Raw genomic sequence first — 18,690 nt, 5'->3', positions numbered from 1 at the left:
TTGAGATTAGTTCTCATCTACAATAACAGAGTTCTAAGAGATTTAAATACTATGCATCCTTATCCTTTAGGATTTACAATAATTATCTTATCCTTTAGGATTTACAATAATTATCCTGGTAAAAATACAATTTACTAAAGTGTTTACAATTTAATCATGATTCAAATAGATGGGCTATGAGTCTCTCCCAAGCAATAGGTCAGTCCTGTCGGGCCAAATGACCCCCAATAAACAAGAGAGATCAAAGTGTGCCCTGGTTGCGGGCTCCTTTGCACAGCCTGTGACACTAGGATATGCATGTTTGGGTTTGAGGGAAATGGCTTTAAAATAAATTTATTATTATAATTTAACATATTAACTATATATCTAATATATTTATAATATATTCAGGTCAGGCTAGGCCTGTGCAAAAAATTCTATCCAAGGCCGGTCCCAAATACAAAACAAGCTTTAAATCTTACCCAAGCCCATTTTTCGAGCATCATTTTTTGTCTAAACCACCCATATTTTGGGCAGGCCTTTGGGCCTGGGTAGATGGCTCGACTCACGAATAGGTCAAATCCCATCCATTAAACCATTTATGAATTTTATCAATAAGAATTTTGAGAAACATTTTATTAACTCGTTTATGTAGCAAAGGAATTCGTAAATAATTTCCTTCTTCATCCATACTTCAAAATCTTAGTTGAGAACTAATTGTGTTTGGCATTGACTTCTCTGTATTAGTCCAGAAGATTATTTGAGTTTTTTAGCATTCTCTTTATGTCTTGAGAAATATCCAAATTGAGATAATACACTAAATATATTTGTTTTTGTATTAGTCTAGAAGATTATTTGAGTTTTTTAGCATTCGCTTTATGTCTTGAGAGATATCCAAATTGAGATAAGACACTAAATATATTTGTTTGGTCAAGATTTTATTGAGCAAAAAGAATAAGGTTTTTGGCAAAAAAAAGAAGGGAAATAGGTAGTGTAGCAATCTAAAATTTTTCATAAAGCATATGACACTATTCCAGGATCTAAAATAGTGAACTTACAAAAAAAAATGAAATACAAGCAAGATAAAGAATTTTATGAGAGGAACAATTGTAATGTAGATGGAAATAAAAAAAAGTATCTTCGATGTGGAAATGAGGCAAAAAGGATCAAATTGAAAATTTTGAAAAGTTTGAAGACTAAAGTACAAATTTAACCAAAACAAGGAATACGAGTTATTAATGATTAATTGGTATAAGAATAATTTGGAATATGTATTGATGAAAATCACTTTTGGGACCAAATTGGAAAGATTGGAAAGTACAATGACTAAATTGTAAAATTTCTATTTTTTGTCGAGAAGAGAGTAAAAATGAAATATTCACCATCCAATGACTATTATTAAGGGTAAATGTGAACTGTGAGATTTGGATATGGAAAGTGTCTATTGTTGTGAACAAATCATGCATAGATTGAAAAAGGGACAAAATGGTAATTTATCATGAAAAAGGTATTTTGGTCATTTATCAAGAATGTATTATGGAAATTTTATTTTGATATGATAATTTATGTATGAGTTTATATAGGCTTTTGGGTGTGATTATTGTGGTGAGCTTAATTATGGACCATACAAATTTTAAACACCTTCAAAACCCCCATTTCAACAAGGGTTTTTATGGTTCTTGAGAGAGAAAGTTGTGTTGGAGTATGTCCAAAGACCAATCATGAGATGATTGTAATTACATACTTGTTCACCTAGTTTATTAATAAAAGGCATTGTCATTATTGTTTATGTTTCTATTTTTGTGCATTAAATAAATTGTTTAATAATAAAGTCCTAAGATTAATATGTTATCCTTAAATGTCCTTAGTCAAGTATTATTGTGGGATTAGACAAAAATAATACATTGAGACTGATGCGTAGCTGATTGATGACAAAGTATTGTCATTGACATAGGGATGTCAAAGTGTAACAGCCCACCCGGCGAAATCTTTGTATTTGGTTACTGTTTGGTGTGTTTTTGATAAAATAAGCATAGATATAGTAGGTAAAATGTTTGTTTTGACTAAGTATAGGATTCTATGTATGCCCCATTCGGTGAACTTTTTTTTGGCGTGTTTTGTAGTTTGGTGAACTCTTCTATTTAGTATCTGCCAAACTCAGAGGCTTTGGGCGAACTTAGTAAGTTTCACAGTAGTTTAGATTTGTTTATTATTTAAGTATGATAATTTGGTTAGTGAAGTTAAACTTAGTTAAATCAGAACTATAATACAATAGATGATAAGATTTAAATTAAACTAAAAGTACTTAATCATGGAAATCCAGAGAGTTAATGGAATTATTTGATTTTTCCACTAACCTTTGTCTCTGAGCTTAAGTATATAAGGTTAGTGGTGGTCTTTCTGGACACCTTTACATTTTCTTATTCTTTCTTGATTTCCTCTGAAAACTCTTTGAAAATTTAAGTTAAAAAAACCTCTTCGAAGTAAGGTTCGTAGTATTCAACTAACATATACATTAGTACCAGCTTAGTGGTAATTACTAATGAACTCTAGGTTATTCTTTAAGTCATTTACGTGTTCTTCGTTCTGAATGCATAAGTGTTAAAATGGTGTGCAAGGAAGGAAGCTTTCTGATTCTGGTATAAGTATTGTGACTCTTGCATGCATGACCAGATTTGATAGGTTGATGATTTGATATGTTTAATTATTTTTATTTTAGCTCAAAAAGATAACGAAGGTCCAAGTGATAAGGGTAAAGGACCTATTAAGACTGTGTTAGAGTTTCTGGTGAGTTCCTTCTTATTTCCATGTGTTGTAGTTTATTTATTTTATATTTCGTGTAAGGCAAGTATTCTTCCTCTGTAATGGATGAAAACTGTGTTAGTGTATAATGATTGAAAGATGTTTGTGTGGTTAATGGTTATCTATAATTATCAGTCTGAGTACATTTTATTAGTAAAATGAAGTAAACGCCATTCCTCATTCTTAAGCCACTAATACATGCTTTTGAAATGTATGAAATCTATGAAATGATATGATCTTATATGTGATGAAGGAGATGTGGAGATATGTTATATATTACAAACCAAATTGGCAGATCACAATAAAACATGCTATTCTGAATGAAAATGATATAAGGAGTTAAGGGGAGAATGGATGTGAATAAATCTGAAAGGTATGCTTCTAATCCTGAATTCTAGTTACATGGCTGGCATAAAGATGGATTAGTATGAGTTGCGTTAAGTTGGCGTACAGTATACGCCCAAGTGATATGAGTTGGCGTATTGAGTTTGTCTGTGTCTTGTACACGCCAGTGGGTGTACTTTGTGTTATACGTGTTTGATCTTCAAAAAGGTTTAGATAGTGTATTAAGTGATGTATTGTATGATTTTTTTTGGAACTCATTAAGTTCATTCGAACTTACGCTATTATTCATTTTTCCTTCTTAAGACTGTTGATAGAAGGAACATTTTGTTTAAGGACTACGTTAGAAAGCTATTACGATTGTGAGCTGACTGCTTTGTGTCTTATCATGCATATCTTATGGGCGTGGTGCATAATTGTATTTTGAAAAATAATTGTATATAGAACTTCTTTTTGTTAAGACTCTATTTTGATGAGGTTTTTATAAAGTACTAATATTTGAGTTTGAGTCAATAAATTATATTTATAAAGTTACCATATTTGAATTTATACGTCATATGAATTGTATATTATTTTCAAATTGATGATATTCGCTTCACCTTAGTAAAATAGAAGCTAAAATACGAATTATATCCATAACTTTGTAAGAATTCTTCAAAGTTTCCGCCAAAATGTTTTTAAGCCAATTTGTTTTCAAGAAGTAATACATCATTCTTGGATTCTATAATAGGGTCGGGTTTGGTATGTTACAAAAATTCAATGTATAAGTACACGTTAGAGAACAACGTATTGGACTAACCTGGCATGCAAATGTATAATATCACGTTTTTCAGTGGTGACGGAACAGTGGTTTCGAAACAATAAATTCTAGCATGTCGTCCATAAATATTATTTATATATTATTTATGAGGTCATTAAGGTCGTATTAAAATTTGGTTAAGAAATTTTAATTGTTAGACAGCTAATTAAAGAAAAGGATTAAATTGAAAAAAAGAGAGTAAAAATTAATAGCTATTGATGTTTTAGTGCCAATTTGATTTTTTATTAAATGAGGGGGGTTTAATATGGTAATTAAATCATCCTAATGGCTAGTGGACAGTAATGGAGAAAAAAATAAATTGATTAAAACATGTGTAATGACAATTTTGTAATTTAATTGAAATTAAGTTAAAAACAAAATTTAAGAAAACACCATCTTCTTGATTTTCACTTGTTTTGGCTGAAAACACCATAGGAGTAAAAGCTTGGAGGTTCAACTAGCACATTTCTTTGCATGAGTGAGTTTTATAGTCCTGTTTTCAATGAATTTTATGTTTTTGAGATCGTTACAAATAGGTATATCTAAATCATACCTTTATTTTTGAAACTGTTAAAAATTTTAAATGTTATCATTGATGAATCTTGATTTTTCTTGATGTTAATGATGTGTTTGAAGTCTTGGTTGTGATTTTGGATGGTTTTGTAAAGTGATTTTTGTTAGTTTTTAGTTAAAGGATTAAATTGTTAAAATGTTAAAAACCTCATGGTATAATGGAGAAATAGTGATATTTTAGGGATTGTTTTGAAGCCTAAATATTTGGCTGGATATGGTGATTTTCAAAAGTGGCTACTTTGACGATTTTTGGGTTAAGGGACTAAGCCGCATAAAATTGGAAAAGTTAGGGGCAATTATGTAATTTTGAAAATAGAAGGGTTCAAATTTTAGAATTTATAAATATATGAAATTTAAGCTAATAAATGAAATAAATTATATTTTAGATCAAGATTCTGTTGACATACGGGAAAAAGGAAAATTAGCAAAGTAGTCCCTAAACTTCTACAACTATTGCAATTTAGCCCAGGTAAGTTCGTAGTGGCTTGTTTTTTATTACAATTAACTTATAATTTATATTTCTATTGGTTTATAATTTGATTATAGATATACTACAATATAAGTTTCAAATGTTAAATAGATGTGTAAGAAATTGAGAAAAGATTATTATTATGGTGATTGAATTGTATTAAGTCTATATATGAACGAAGTGAATTGGATAGCATTTATGGAAACAAGGACGTGCTTATGATTGTACTCTGGTACCCCCGAATGCACATATGTGCTCCTATTTGTACTTCGGTACCCTTGAACGCATATACGTGCTCCTTTTGTACTTCGGTACCACCTGAATGCACATACATGCTCCTGTTTGTACTTCGATACCCCTGAATGCAAAAAAGTGCTCCTGTTTGTACTTCAGTACCCCTAAATACACATACGTGCTCCTGTTTGTACTTCGGTACCCTTGAACGCACATGCGTGCTCCTATTTGTACTTTGGAACCCCTGAATGCACATACGTGCTCCTGTTTGTACTTCAATACCGCTGAATGCATAGCTTGTTTGTACTTTGGTACCCCTGAATGCACATACATGCTCCTTATACTTCGGTACCTTAAAATGCACATACGTACTCCTATTTGTACTTCAATACCCTTGAATGCACTTGAGTGCCTTAGAGTTGCATCATTGATGCCCCTGAAAATGGAATATTGACCTATTGTATAAACCAGGTTTAATTAATTTAAAGTAAAAGTTACACTATGTCCTTACTAGGCTATGTAAGCTTATGCTTTTTCTCATGTTGTTTTGTAGATAATTGTTGTTGACCGTTTGGAAGGATCAACCTCAAAGCTCACACTATCCATCTATTTTGGTAGTTTTTGTATCTCATTTTGGGTTGTGGCATGTATATAGGTTTTTGTTGAAAGAATTTTAATGTTAATAGTTATAGATGCTATAGAAGGTTAATTAACTCTTTGGAATGTGTCATGTAATGCTGAATTTTGATATCTATATATAGATGATTATTATGACGTGTATTTGGAGTAGAAATGTTAATATGTGTGGTTAAGATTGTTGATATAGATTTGGTTGTTTTTATGAAAAATCTTGGATAGAGTGTGATATTGAATTGCTTATAGATTGAGGTGCCTTTGAATGACATCTTGTTTAGAATCTTTAGGTTGTTTATTTGGTATATTGGTGAGTGTTTAAAGTGTGTTTTGAGCTATTGAATGAATGAGCAAATGATGTGTCTTGATTAGCAATGATAAGTGTTGAAATGGCTTGTTGTAGGGGTTAAATTTGGTACACACGACTTGGGACACGGGTTGTCACACAACCGTGTGGCACACACAGCCTGACCACACGGTTGTGTGTAATTTATAAAATAGGTGCATGTTTCACACAGTCTAAGACACGGGCTGAGACACGTCCATATGTCTCAAGTCAGTAGGTTACACGGGCTAGCACATGACATGTGACACAGCCGTGTGAGCCAAGTCAGTGAGTTACATGGTCTATGGCACTGGCTGGACATGGTCGTGTGCCCCTACACGAATGCTCACATGGTCTGAGTTGTGTCACACAGCCGTGTGACCCCTGTTTTCCAAAATTTTAAGCTTTTTTTCTAAAATTTATGTTTTGATTCAATTTGATCCCTGATTGCTTTCAAACTAATTTTAAGGCCCCGTAAACCTTAAATAGGGCCCATATGAATAATTATTCTATGAATTATTATATATTTATAATTTAATTGAACATTTGTTCTGAATTAAGATAATTTGTTCTGTTTGGTTTTGTAACGCTTTGATCCTTAATCTGACAACGGAGTCGAGATATGGGTGTTACAAAATGTTTCTTGGATTATTATGTTTCTTGGATTATTATGTAATAGTCCTAACATTTCTCATAGTGATAATTATATTTATGATCCTTAAACTTCAGATCATAATTATTCTAACATCTTGAGTCATATGCTTTGACACAATCAAATGTCTTCTATAAATAGTTGTACTATAAAAATTGGTGTTGAGTGTGCCATAGTCTGTGTAATGGGATGTGAGTTTTCAAGATAGGATTTGTCCCTCCTACATAATAGGAGAAATATATTAGGCCTCTTGATCGAGTGAGACTAGAAATGCATGGCCATGCTCAAATTAGTTAATATGAAATATCACACTTATTTGTTTATCTTAGTCTACTCAGGAATCAAGAAACAAGAGATTAGACTTTGCAAGTGTGACTATTACATGACTTGTTTTCAACCTAGATATAAAAGACAAAGGGATGTACTACATGTAGGAAAAACGGGTTTGGAAAATACAGTGAAAAATAAATTTAGGCAAAAATCAGAGTTTTAAATTTTTTTCCAAAACAAGATCTTGTTTGTGATATCTAAAGTAATAAACACTTAATCAAAATTATACATTTTCGATTCGTCTAGGATGAGCACTTCGAATGAGCAGTCTTTTCCGCTATCCACAAATTAACGTCTGCCGAATGTGGGCTCGCTTCAAATCAGCAAATTTTTCACAAAATTACTAGTTGGGTAATTTTGTAATTTTTTTAAACTTTTAAGTCAAGTTGTAAATCAGAAAAATATCTCTAGAAATTTTTTGGAATAATCTTTTCAGAGAATTTTCTCTTTACAATTTTCTCTTGAATTCAAGTGTGTAAATAATGACCCAAGACTCTCTTTATATATGGAGAGTTTAGAGAGTTCAACTATGATTAAACTTAATCACTTTAATATTAAATTAATATAATATTTATTAAGATAAATATTAGATTAAATTTAATATTAAATCTTATTAAAATAATAGAATGTTTATCTACAAGATAAACATTAAATTTAATTTAATATTAGACTATTAAAATAATATTATTTTTGGAATAATTAATCTGAAATCAAATTCTCTGGTAGAGTCCGTGTAGGAGTGTAACCCTTCCACTGCTCAACCACCGAAGACCAATTGTCGTCGGCCACTAGGATGTTGCCTCGCAGCCACAGGCACCACCATGTTCGGTGATGTAGGTGCGACACCCTTCTGGCACCCCAAGTTGGTTCGGCTGCTACCAGTTCGGTCAGGGTCAATGACAACCCGACCGGTCCGGTCTAGCCACCTGTTGGACCGTCAGCCCAATTTCACATACCGGGCCCAGTTTGACCAGTTTTGGGCTCCTATGCCCAATTTACGATCTCAGGTCCAATTTTCAAGTTCAATGGTCCATTGGGCCAATTGTCTGACCTGAAAATTAACTTCCAAAAATATCATATTAATTTTAATTAATTTGATTAATTTAGTTTTACTTAACCAAAATTATTTTTTTCCCAAAAATCACTTAGATCTTCCAAATTAATATTTCAAGAAAATTCTTTAATTAAATTCTTTAATTGAACAATTCTTACATCATCTAATTTAATTTCACATCGAATAAATCGATTCAATTAAATTATTCCCAAAGTCATAGAATTTTCTTCTGATTCAAATGCAGTTTGTCGAGCTTTTGTTAAGCTAATAGAGGGACCAATCAGACATATACAATTAGGCTCTAGTGATTGCAATTATATCCAAAAGCATCATTCTGATAATTCGCAATTACTTAATCAAGGAGTTAGTCCACAAGAAGTACCATGGTTGAGAACTCCTTACTGTATACTCTTTATAAAAGTAACTCATCCAACTGCTTTGTCCAATGACCTCGTCATGTGTATGTTACCCTCATATGATGTCTTTGATTCCTTTGAGTTAAATTGGTTCACTCAATACAATCCTATTTTATCTCATTGTTACCATTGTGTCTTCTTAATGATTAATATGATCACTGTCAATAAATGACTGTGATAAATTGCTTATTTGAGAACAAGCAATTCGTGGCCACGTTTAATATTTATCAATCCACACAATGCCAATGAGAGGATATCATTAACTCTTTAATTGAGCTATAAATTCCACTGTTGCTGGTAAAGCCATGCCATACACAATTCATGTACCCAACATACCAGCTATGGGCTCGATCATCTTTAGAGCATAAGCCTCCACTTATATCAAAGAACATAAGTTGCATACGCATGGTCAGTGACTAACTCAGGATTTAGGTAAATCATACCATGAACGTCATAAGTGAATTAATTCACAAACAGATTCAGAATTAATTCATCTTGGGTCCAGTCCAATGTATCATTCTACCAATGAATACATCTATGTCTCTATTCGTGGAGTCAACTGCTCCGATAGCCAAGACTAGCCATCTCCACAATTGGAATTGTAGACGACACAATAATCCTTCTCAGTATTTGAATCAAATTCTCACTTTGATTCTTTTACGAAATTAGAGACTCATTTAGATTATCTACTAAAATATGTTGTCTTTCTCACAATGTAAACATTCTTTACAATGCCACTTAGCTTCAGTTTGAATTTTAAACAATCAATGAACTACTATTTGCTTGTCACAATTTCACTATGCACACAAAATATAAAAGACAAAAAATACAAAAGACATAATAGTAAAATATGAAATTAACTTTATTTATTTATTCATTGTTCAAATAAATAGAAAATAATTACATGTTTACTACAATATGAGCATATTTTCCAACACTACATAATAGTGTTGTCATAGAAAAGCATGTCGAACCACGACTTCCTGTGACTTGGGTAACAGTGATGCATTGCTAGATGTCACTCACTGTCTGTAACATTAGAATCCTTTTAATGTTGCTACCAACGTTATAGGATCCTATAGGCCCACACCCTTTGATTGGGACAATTAGAATGTAATAAAAGTTGGGACTATATTTAACATGTCACAAAAGTTAAATTTAATTATTATAGTAATGTTCTAATAATTAATTTAATTTGAATATGTTAAAATAATACATTATCTATGTACATACTTGATGCACATCTATATAGAGGATTTAATTAAAATAATGTGAACAATGAGCTTCACACATTTTAATTTTATAAGCCCGCTTAATCGAATTTATTAAATATTGTATTTAATAAACAATTTGGTTGAGGGGTTAAATTAGGATTTAAAATTAAATTGATGTCTCTTTAAGTAAAAGAGATAATCACGTGTAAAAAGATATATCCTAATTTTCCTCTAAGAGTTTTAATAAATTAAAACTTATTTGTGAAAAAGGCTTAATCCTAGTTTGTGTTTTCACCTGAAAGACTATATTTACTAGCAAAAAGAAAAGTTTCGTTTTTCCTCTGAACAGATTTTGATCATTCTCTTCTAGGTGGATCATGTAGAGTTTGGGAATTTACATTGCGATTGTGGTTTGCGACATAGGCAGAAGGATCCCCTTCGTACTATACATGTTTCCAAAATATTAAAGGTATATTTTCGACCTTTGTCAAACTCGAGTTCATTCCTCTTACATGGATCTTTGGTTTTGGTCGCCAGAATAGTTTTTCCGCTACGCCAAGTGGCATATTGGCAATCCAACAAGTTGGAGATAGAGAGACAAACCTTCGTCAAGGTAAGAAATGGTATTTTCCACCTTTCCTAACTTGATATTTGAGTTTGGTTACCATGTAAAAGCTTGAAAAGCTTAGGTACTAATATATGGTTATATTTTTGTGGATGAGAAGTTGAGGACATGTCAGATAATATATTTTCAAGCTAGGATGAAGATGGAGTCAATTATTTGGAAGCTTGATCTTGAGTGTTTGTACACCCAAGAGGTAAGTACCCTTTGAATATCCATACTTATCTTATGCTATTATGTTTAGGGAAATTTACGTCATTGATACTATACTACTCAATAGTTAGGAATCAATTGAGTTGCCAATAGGGGTTAGATATTATAAAATTTTGATATGTTTGGAGTTGTTTGGGCATTACACAAATTATATGCACTCTTTGTTGGGCTTCGGGCTATACACTCATTTGCATTCCCTTAGTCTTTGTGTTGGGATTTAGCATAAATCATTTCATTAATAAGCAAACATAAAATTTAAAAATTCATTGGATAAATAAAGATAATAGTTGTGAAGGTAACAAGCCTTTGAACCAATTGGCCAAATAGTTTCTGTAGCATGATTCCAGTCATTCTAACATTGCATTTCCTCTTCAATCTAGGTGACTTCTCAAACATTCTTAGCATGATAGTAAGAATAACACGAAAGAAAACTACAAAGATATGCCATAAATTGGATGATCCATCAAGCAAAAAAAATAAAATAAATGTGCTCTTATCATGTTCAACATCTTGAACTTCCTTTCGAAATGAGGACCATCAGCTGGAAAGAAGATGAGCAGAAAATGAACCTGGACTCTATTCATCATCAAATGGAGATAAACAAAGGAGCATACAGTGAAAAGTCATGCAGCTGGACAAAGAATTTAGTATTTTTTTTTTCTAAATTAGAAATATAAAATAAAAACAAAAACATCCTATTCTTATTTAATATTTTGTGTTTATTAATTATAAAATATGAATAATTCAACATATCCATAATAAAAGTTTAAGGTTGAGCATCTTAAGAAATTAAAATCTTAATCCAACACAATCAAAATCATATTAATAAAATTATTTATATATTTTTTAATTAAATTATCTATAATAATAGTAAAAATAGTACTTAAAAGATTTTTGTATATATTTTATTCATTTCTTTCTGTGGCGTATGATAAGACAAATATATGAGGTAACACCCTAATAATTGATATTCATAACACATGTGAAACCACTTCCAAAAACTATATATATGATTCACAAATGCATAATAAATTTTTGGGGTTTCCAATTTATAAAAATAAATATCTTTTGTTTATATTTGTGTTATTTGTTAAATCACTTTAAAATAAAAAAAAGTTAATTTTGTTACGTCAACAATTAATTAATTTTTAAAAAATTTAAAAATTTTAATTAATTACTAACGTTCATGTCAGTAAAATTTCTATTTATTTTGGTGTAATTTGAGAAATAATATAAATTTAAAAACTAAAATAGGATGGCGGCCTCTTGACAATAAATAATGATGCAAAGGGAGGATGATGGAGTAGCAATTGAAAATTTGAATGATTAGAAAATGAGGGTCCCCTTTTTATGCTTAGAACAAAAGTTCACGTGCTGGACACATGATTACATCACAAACTTCACGCATTAAGTGGTGTGAAAGGGACATAGACATGAATTGTAGGAAGGAATTTGGGTATCAACCCACGTGAAGTGGCGAAGTCATTTTGTAAGGTTGCCTCTTTTATCTTTTCCTACTCCTACTTGAGACGGAAACAAACATTGCATTGCATCGCATCGGATGTCCTTGTTGCCTAAAGTCCCCTCAAATTACACTTGCTCTTTGCTTTTTTTCTCCTGTCATTTTCCCACATTTTAGGCTTCCTTTCATTGCATGCATGCCTCTACTTTGTCTAAACCACCAACTAAAACACACATAAAAAGTACAACTATCTTTTTAACTTTTTCTTTTTTAGGACTAAATCATAATTCTTCATTTTTTGCCAAATAAGTTCATAATTACAAATCGTGTTTGAATATTTCATAATTATGGACGAAACCCCGAAATGAAATAAAGAAAGGTAGTAAGTGAAAAAATGGCTAAAGCGTAGTTTTTTTTTGTTAGAAAGCTATTTTGATAATTCCACATCGAATTTATATTGGAAATATTATATTATAAGATGTTAAATTTTTGGAAAGAATTTTAAGCCATTGGAGTGGATTTTTAACTTGAGAATTAAATGTGAACCACACATTTTAACTCACTTAAACTTTGACTTAATTTTTTAAATGGTGTATAAAATAAATAAAAATGTGAGATTTTTCTCATCCTTTCTTCCTTATTTTTAGCAGCATTTATTTTGGGGGGGTAACCTCTCCTTCCATGGCTATCTTCCCCTCTCTTCTAAATAGAAGCAACCCAAAAATCCAAGTTTCTTCCATTAAATCTTGCTAGTAAACAAATTTTTTTTTCTTGTTTTCCACCATCACCATTGTAACACCTCCTACTCGAATTAAACTGATATATCTTGAGTAAGGGATGTCACATTTGAGTACTAAGACCACTTTAAATTGAACATCAATTTCAAGACTTCATTTTAACACAATTGAGCTCACTAGAAGTGATTCAAGTCATTCTTAGGTCTCTTTTAAAGTTTGGTAGCAAACAGGGGTCATTCAGGACCCTTTCAGAGCAAAACAAGGCAAACAGAGTTAGTGTTAAGACATTGGAAAGTTTATGTCACAACATTGAGGCCAGTTTGCATCCAGTGTCTCGATTCCAACTAGTTGTGTCACAACATGGGAACCAAATGGCTCCCAGTGTTGCAACCCACAAACAGATTACTTGATATGAGTCCAAATCACCAAAAATTAAGTCCAAACTATCTCCAATCATTCCATAACATTTCTAAACATTTTTAGAACTTAAAATATATCAAAAGATCATTCAAAAATGTCATATAGCAAACATATTACTTGATATAAGTCCAAATCACCAAAAATTTAGTCCAAACTATCTCCAATCATCCCATAACATTTCTAAACATTTCTAGAACTTAAAATATATCAAAAGATCATTCAAAAATATCATATAACACACATATTTGTCATGATCTCTTTGGGAGTATGAAAATTCTCATGTTGCTTTTGCAACGCACCACTCATGCTCGCTAACATATAACATCGAGCAATCGAGTCAGAATCTCTTCAGCGATTTCTCGCTTTGGGCTGAGCTTCAGGAGGGCACGTTTCATCAAGGACGAATTTTTGTTTCTCACAGTTGAGAACTATTAGCAAGTTATGTTTCTATTCTTGAAAGTTATCCCCGTTCAATTTATTCTTAATAAGAATGCTAATAAGAGGAGTATGAGACATGTAGCGACGTGAAAATTTTAGCTTGGTCGCTAATTGTGGCGATCTATTGAAAACTTGAAAACTGAAGTTTGATTTTAAAATAAACAAGGAGTCGCCACCGATCTTTTTTTTTTAGGTGTGATCGGGCACTTATTAGATCTCTTACTAAAACAAATAAAAGGCTGAGTTTGGGTCTACGTTAAAATCCAGAGAAAAATTAGGGTTCGGGAGTCGGTTACGCGCGAGGAAGGTATTAGCACCCTCACGACGCCCAAAATTGGTATCTTATAAACACAAACACGTGTTGTCTTGATTTTCAAAAATACGAGTTCAATATAAGATTTGATCGTGATCCATTTGAAAAGACAAGATATTTCAATCTTTTTGATTTTTTCTTTTTTTGAGAAGGACGTACCGTTTCAACAGAGTCGATTGATGTTCACCTAACATAGCGATGAAATTAGTGACTTTGTGTTAAATTGGTTCGTTACCTTGATTATTAATTAGGAAACAAGAATATGATTTTTGAGGTAATGCAAAGCAAATTGATAAAAATAAATAAATAACAGAACTAGAAACATATTGAGGCAAATGTAAGTGCGACAAACATACTAAAAACAATAAAGATACACGCAATATTAAATGTAATACTAGAATTAAACATGAAATGGAAACAACGAATACATATATATGATAATGATATTAAGAATATGTACGTAGAATATATATATGTAAATAATAATAGTATTAGAAATATGCTATATAATATTCGAAATAGGTACATGATTTGTATAAAAATACAATATTTAGAAGGTATATATATACACATAATATATGAAAATACGTATACAATACAATGTTAAAACACTCATATAATATATACATGCATAATTATAATGTTGAAAGAAAACATAATGATATTAATAATAATACTAATATAAAGATATACCTATATATATATTAAAGATATATACATGTATGATAAAATACATGAATAATATGATATATAAAAAAAAACATATACGTAATACCTATAATAAAATAATAATACATATAGTACACATAGTATAAGAATATAAGAGTATTAAAAACATTTACATAGTAGTATATAAAAAAATACATACATAATGCAAAGTTAAGAATAATATATGAAATATATATATTATCTATTAAAAGAATATACATGTAATATATATATACGCATGTATTAAAAATAATAATGACATAAAGAAAATAAAACAATAATATGTTAAAAATAAATTATAATCATGTACAATAGTAAAAAGCATGTCTATACGTATATAATAAAATATATATTAATAATAATAATAAGGATAATATAAGTATATATCCACGAAATAGTATATGAAAATTATATATAACTAATAATATCAAAATATATACATGATAATATATATAATAAAAAAATTTGTTAGAAAACATATGTACGTAGTATATATATAAAAATGTATACGAAATATAGTATTAAAATATATGTATGAAATATGTACTCATTAGAGATAATAACAATACAACAAAATGATTATTAAATATACTATATAAATAAATACACATACATACATTAAATATGCTTACATATATATAATACAATTATACATTGATATTAATCATGATCAATTAATTTTAACCATAAAGTAATAAAAATAACTAAAAAGGGGATTAGATTGAACTAAAACAAAATATTTGGGGTGAACCCAAAGTAAAAAAAAAATAACAAACAAAAGAGACATGGGCTAACTTGCACGCGCAAACGAAATAGGAGGACCATGTAAAAAAAAACCATTCCTGGGCGCGTACCCAAGTTCTAGTATATTGGGATTAATTTGAAAAGTTTAGAAAATTTTGTGGCCCAATTTAACAAATTAAAAAAAACCAATTTATAGCGCTCCACAGAACTGAGGGACCTCGCGCGTGAATATCCCAATAATGGGAAACGCGCGAATTTCCCGGGTATGGATATGGTTATGCGAACAAAGACCCTATAAGGTGTCGTTTCAATCGCTGGTGGCCTTAGTGCCAGCACGGCACCGTTTTACTACATCCTTTAAACCAGTTTTTTTATTCTTTTTATTTCATTTTCCTAAACAGAACACCCCTCCCCCCTTTTCATATTCTTTCTCTGCTAGGGTTAGAGAACCCAGTGTTGCCACCGCCGTCACGTCGCCGTAAGGGGCGATCGGAGTTGCTCGAAGAGGGGTTTTTAATCCTGGTCATTAGAACATCCAAATACAATGCTCTTTTAACCTCAAGAGCGTGAAAGAAGGAACCCCGTCTTCCCTTTTGAGGACGATTCCTACGACGGAGCAAGAGTTCAATCCTCGCGTCTTCGGGGTTTAGGTGAGTCCCTTTTCTTTTATTATTCGTTGCTTGAAATTAATAAATTTGTAATATGAAAAATAAAAGAAACAAAATCGAAAGAAAAAGAGAATAGATCAACCTCTTCTTTTTTTTGCTCTTCGATTTCTTGATATTGTGTTTGATCTTGTTCTATTCTTTTGCTTGGATATGGATTGGATTGCTTCTCAATATAGATTTGTGTTTGTATTGTTTAGGTTTTTTTTTTGAATATTCGAAAAAAAGAACCCCCTTTTACAAATTTCATTCGGGTTTTATAACCCTTTACATTCATTATAATATTGTTTTTGTCTCTTTCTTGAAGGTGAATGGCGATGGAGATGACCGGTGGTGCAGGGAGTGGCGCTGTCAGAGGGTAGGTGGCCGGTTAATCAGGGGCAAGTGGGGGTGGTTGCGGCGTTGCAGGTTAGGGTTAAGGTTAGCTGATGGGATTTGGGGTTATTGGGTCAGTGAGCTTGCCGGGTTTTGGGTTTAGGTTAGTTTGGGTTCAATTTGGGCTATTTTGTATTGGGTCTGATGTTGGGTTAGGGTTTAATGGGTTTGAGGGTTTAAATGGGTTAATGGTATTAGGTAGGGGTTAGTTGTATTTGGTCTGATGGGTTTTTGTTGTTTTGGGTAATGTATTGGGCTATTGTGGACCACTTTGTATTGGGTTTAATTTGTAAATGTAACTGGGCCCGAGTTATCTTAAAAAATGACCCAAAATTGGCCTATAACAGCTGCCCCTCTTTGCTCATTGTCGTGTAATGAAAATAGAGCAAAGACACAAAGGAAGGCCAATTTTGCCCAGTCTTGCTGAGTCTCGACTTCTTTGGTGCCCTTCTTTTCTTCAGGTACCCTCATTCTAGTCCACTGCATCTTGTAGCTTTGGATTCAATCCACTGCATCTGCTGATATATGCCTTGTAACTTCAAGAATATAAGATTTGTGGCTTCGATCTGCTTTCATGCAGCTTCAGAAAGATGAGGTCTACAGCTTCAATCTGTTCTTCTATTGCTTCAGTGAGATAGGGTTTGTCGTCTTTTCTTCTGTAACTTTAGAAAGGCAAGATTTAATATCCTTGATCAGTTCCACTGTAACTCCAGGGGGATAAGACTTGCAACTTTGACCTGCTCCAATGCAACTTCAGAGGATCCAAATATGGTGTCTTCCATTAGCTTCAATCTTTATTCTTTGCTCGGCATGCGATATTAAGCTTGACTCATTTCTCGCAATATAAGTTGATTTTTGAAAAATAAAAACTGAAAATACCTCAATGTGTCTCGAGGCTCAACTCACTTCTCGCAATATGAGTTGATTTTTGAAAAACAGAAATTAAAAGGCTCAACTCACTTCTTGCAATATGAGTTGATTTTTGAAAAACAGAAATTAAAAGGCTCAACTCACCTCTCGCAATATGAGTTGATTTTTGAAAAACAGAAATTAAAGACAGAAATTGAAATTACCTCAGTGTATCCTGAGGCTCAACTCACCTCTCGCAATATAAGTTGATTTTTGAAAAACAGAAATTAAAAGGCTCAACTCACCTCTCGCAATATAAGTTGATTTTTTGAAAAATAAAAACTGAAAATACCTCAATGTGTCTCGAGGCTCAACTCACCTCTCGCAATATGAGTTGATTTTTTAAAAATAGAAATTAAAAGGCTCAACTCACCTCTCGCAATATGAGTTGATTTTTGAAAAACAGAAATGAAATTACCTCAGCGTATCCTGAGGCTCAACTCACCTTTCGCAATATAAGTTGATTTTTGAAAAACAGAAATTAAAAGGCTCAACTCACCTCTCGCAATATGAGTTGATTTTTGAAAAACAGAAATGAAATTAACTCAGCGTATCCTGAGGCTCAACTCACCTTTCGCAATATAAGTTGATTTTTGAAAAACAGAAATTAAAAGGCTCAACTCACATCTCGCAATATAAGTTGATTTTTGAAACATAAAAACTGAAAATACCTCCATGTGTCTCGAGGCTCAACTCACCTCTCGCAATATGAGTTGATTTTTGAAAAATAGAAATTAAAATGCTCAACTCACTTCTCGCAATATGAGTCGATTTCTGAGAACAGAAAACATCAAAATACCAAAACCTGTCATTCGGTAGAACCCAGGTGTTTTTTCTTTGATTCAGTACAGCTATCATCACGTCCTCTTGCTCTACTAGATTACCTGTATATGCCATGCATGATGTTATCATGATATGCACATGTTTGTCTTAAATGCCTTTATGCCTACATGATTATGCAGTGCTCCTTAAGCATGTTTGTCGCATGTCCTTTTCGCCACGGTTGTTGAGGATCTGCGTTCATTGCTTTGATTCTCGACTTTCTCTTCAGACCTTGTACCCGTCCTCATGCTTCACGAATAATCTACGTTTCTCAGATATCACTCTTTTGCCCCTGGTTGAACTCTGTCCTTGCTCTGAGGCTCTTGTACTTATCAAATTCTTATCCGGGTAATGCTTAACATTTCTTTTGTTTAGAGTATGTCATTTCACTATTTATCATGTAAATGACACACACAATGAGATACATGAAAATAGTCAGG

Source organism: Gossypium hirsutum, chromosome A09 (genome assembly GCF_007990345.1).
Source record: "Gossypium hirsutum isolate 1008001.06 chromosome A09, Gossypium_hirsutum_v2.1, whole genome shotgun sequence".
In the NCBI taxonomy this organism is placed as follows: domain Eukaryota; kingdom Viridiplantae; phylum Streptophyta; class Magnoliopsida; order Malvales; family Malvaceae; genus Gossypium; species Gossypium hirsutum.
This window is presented reverse-complemented; position numbering follows the sequence as displayed.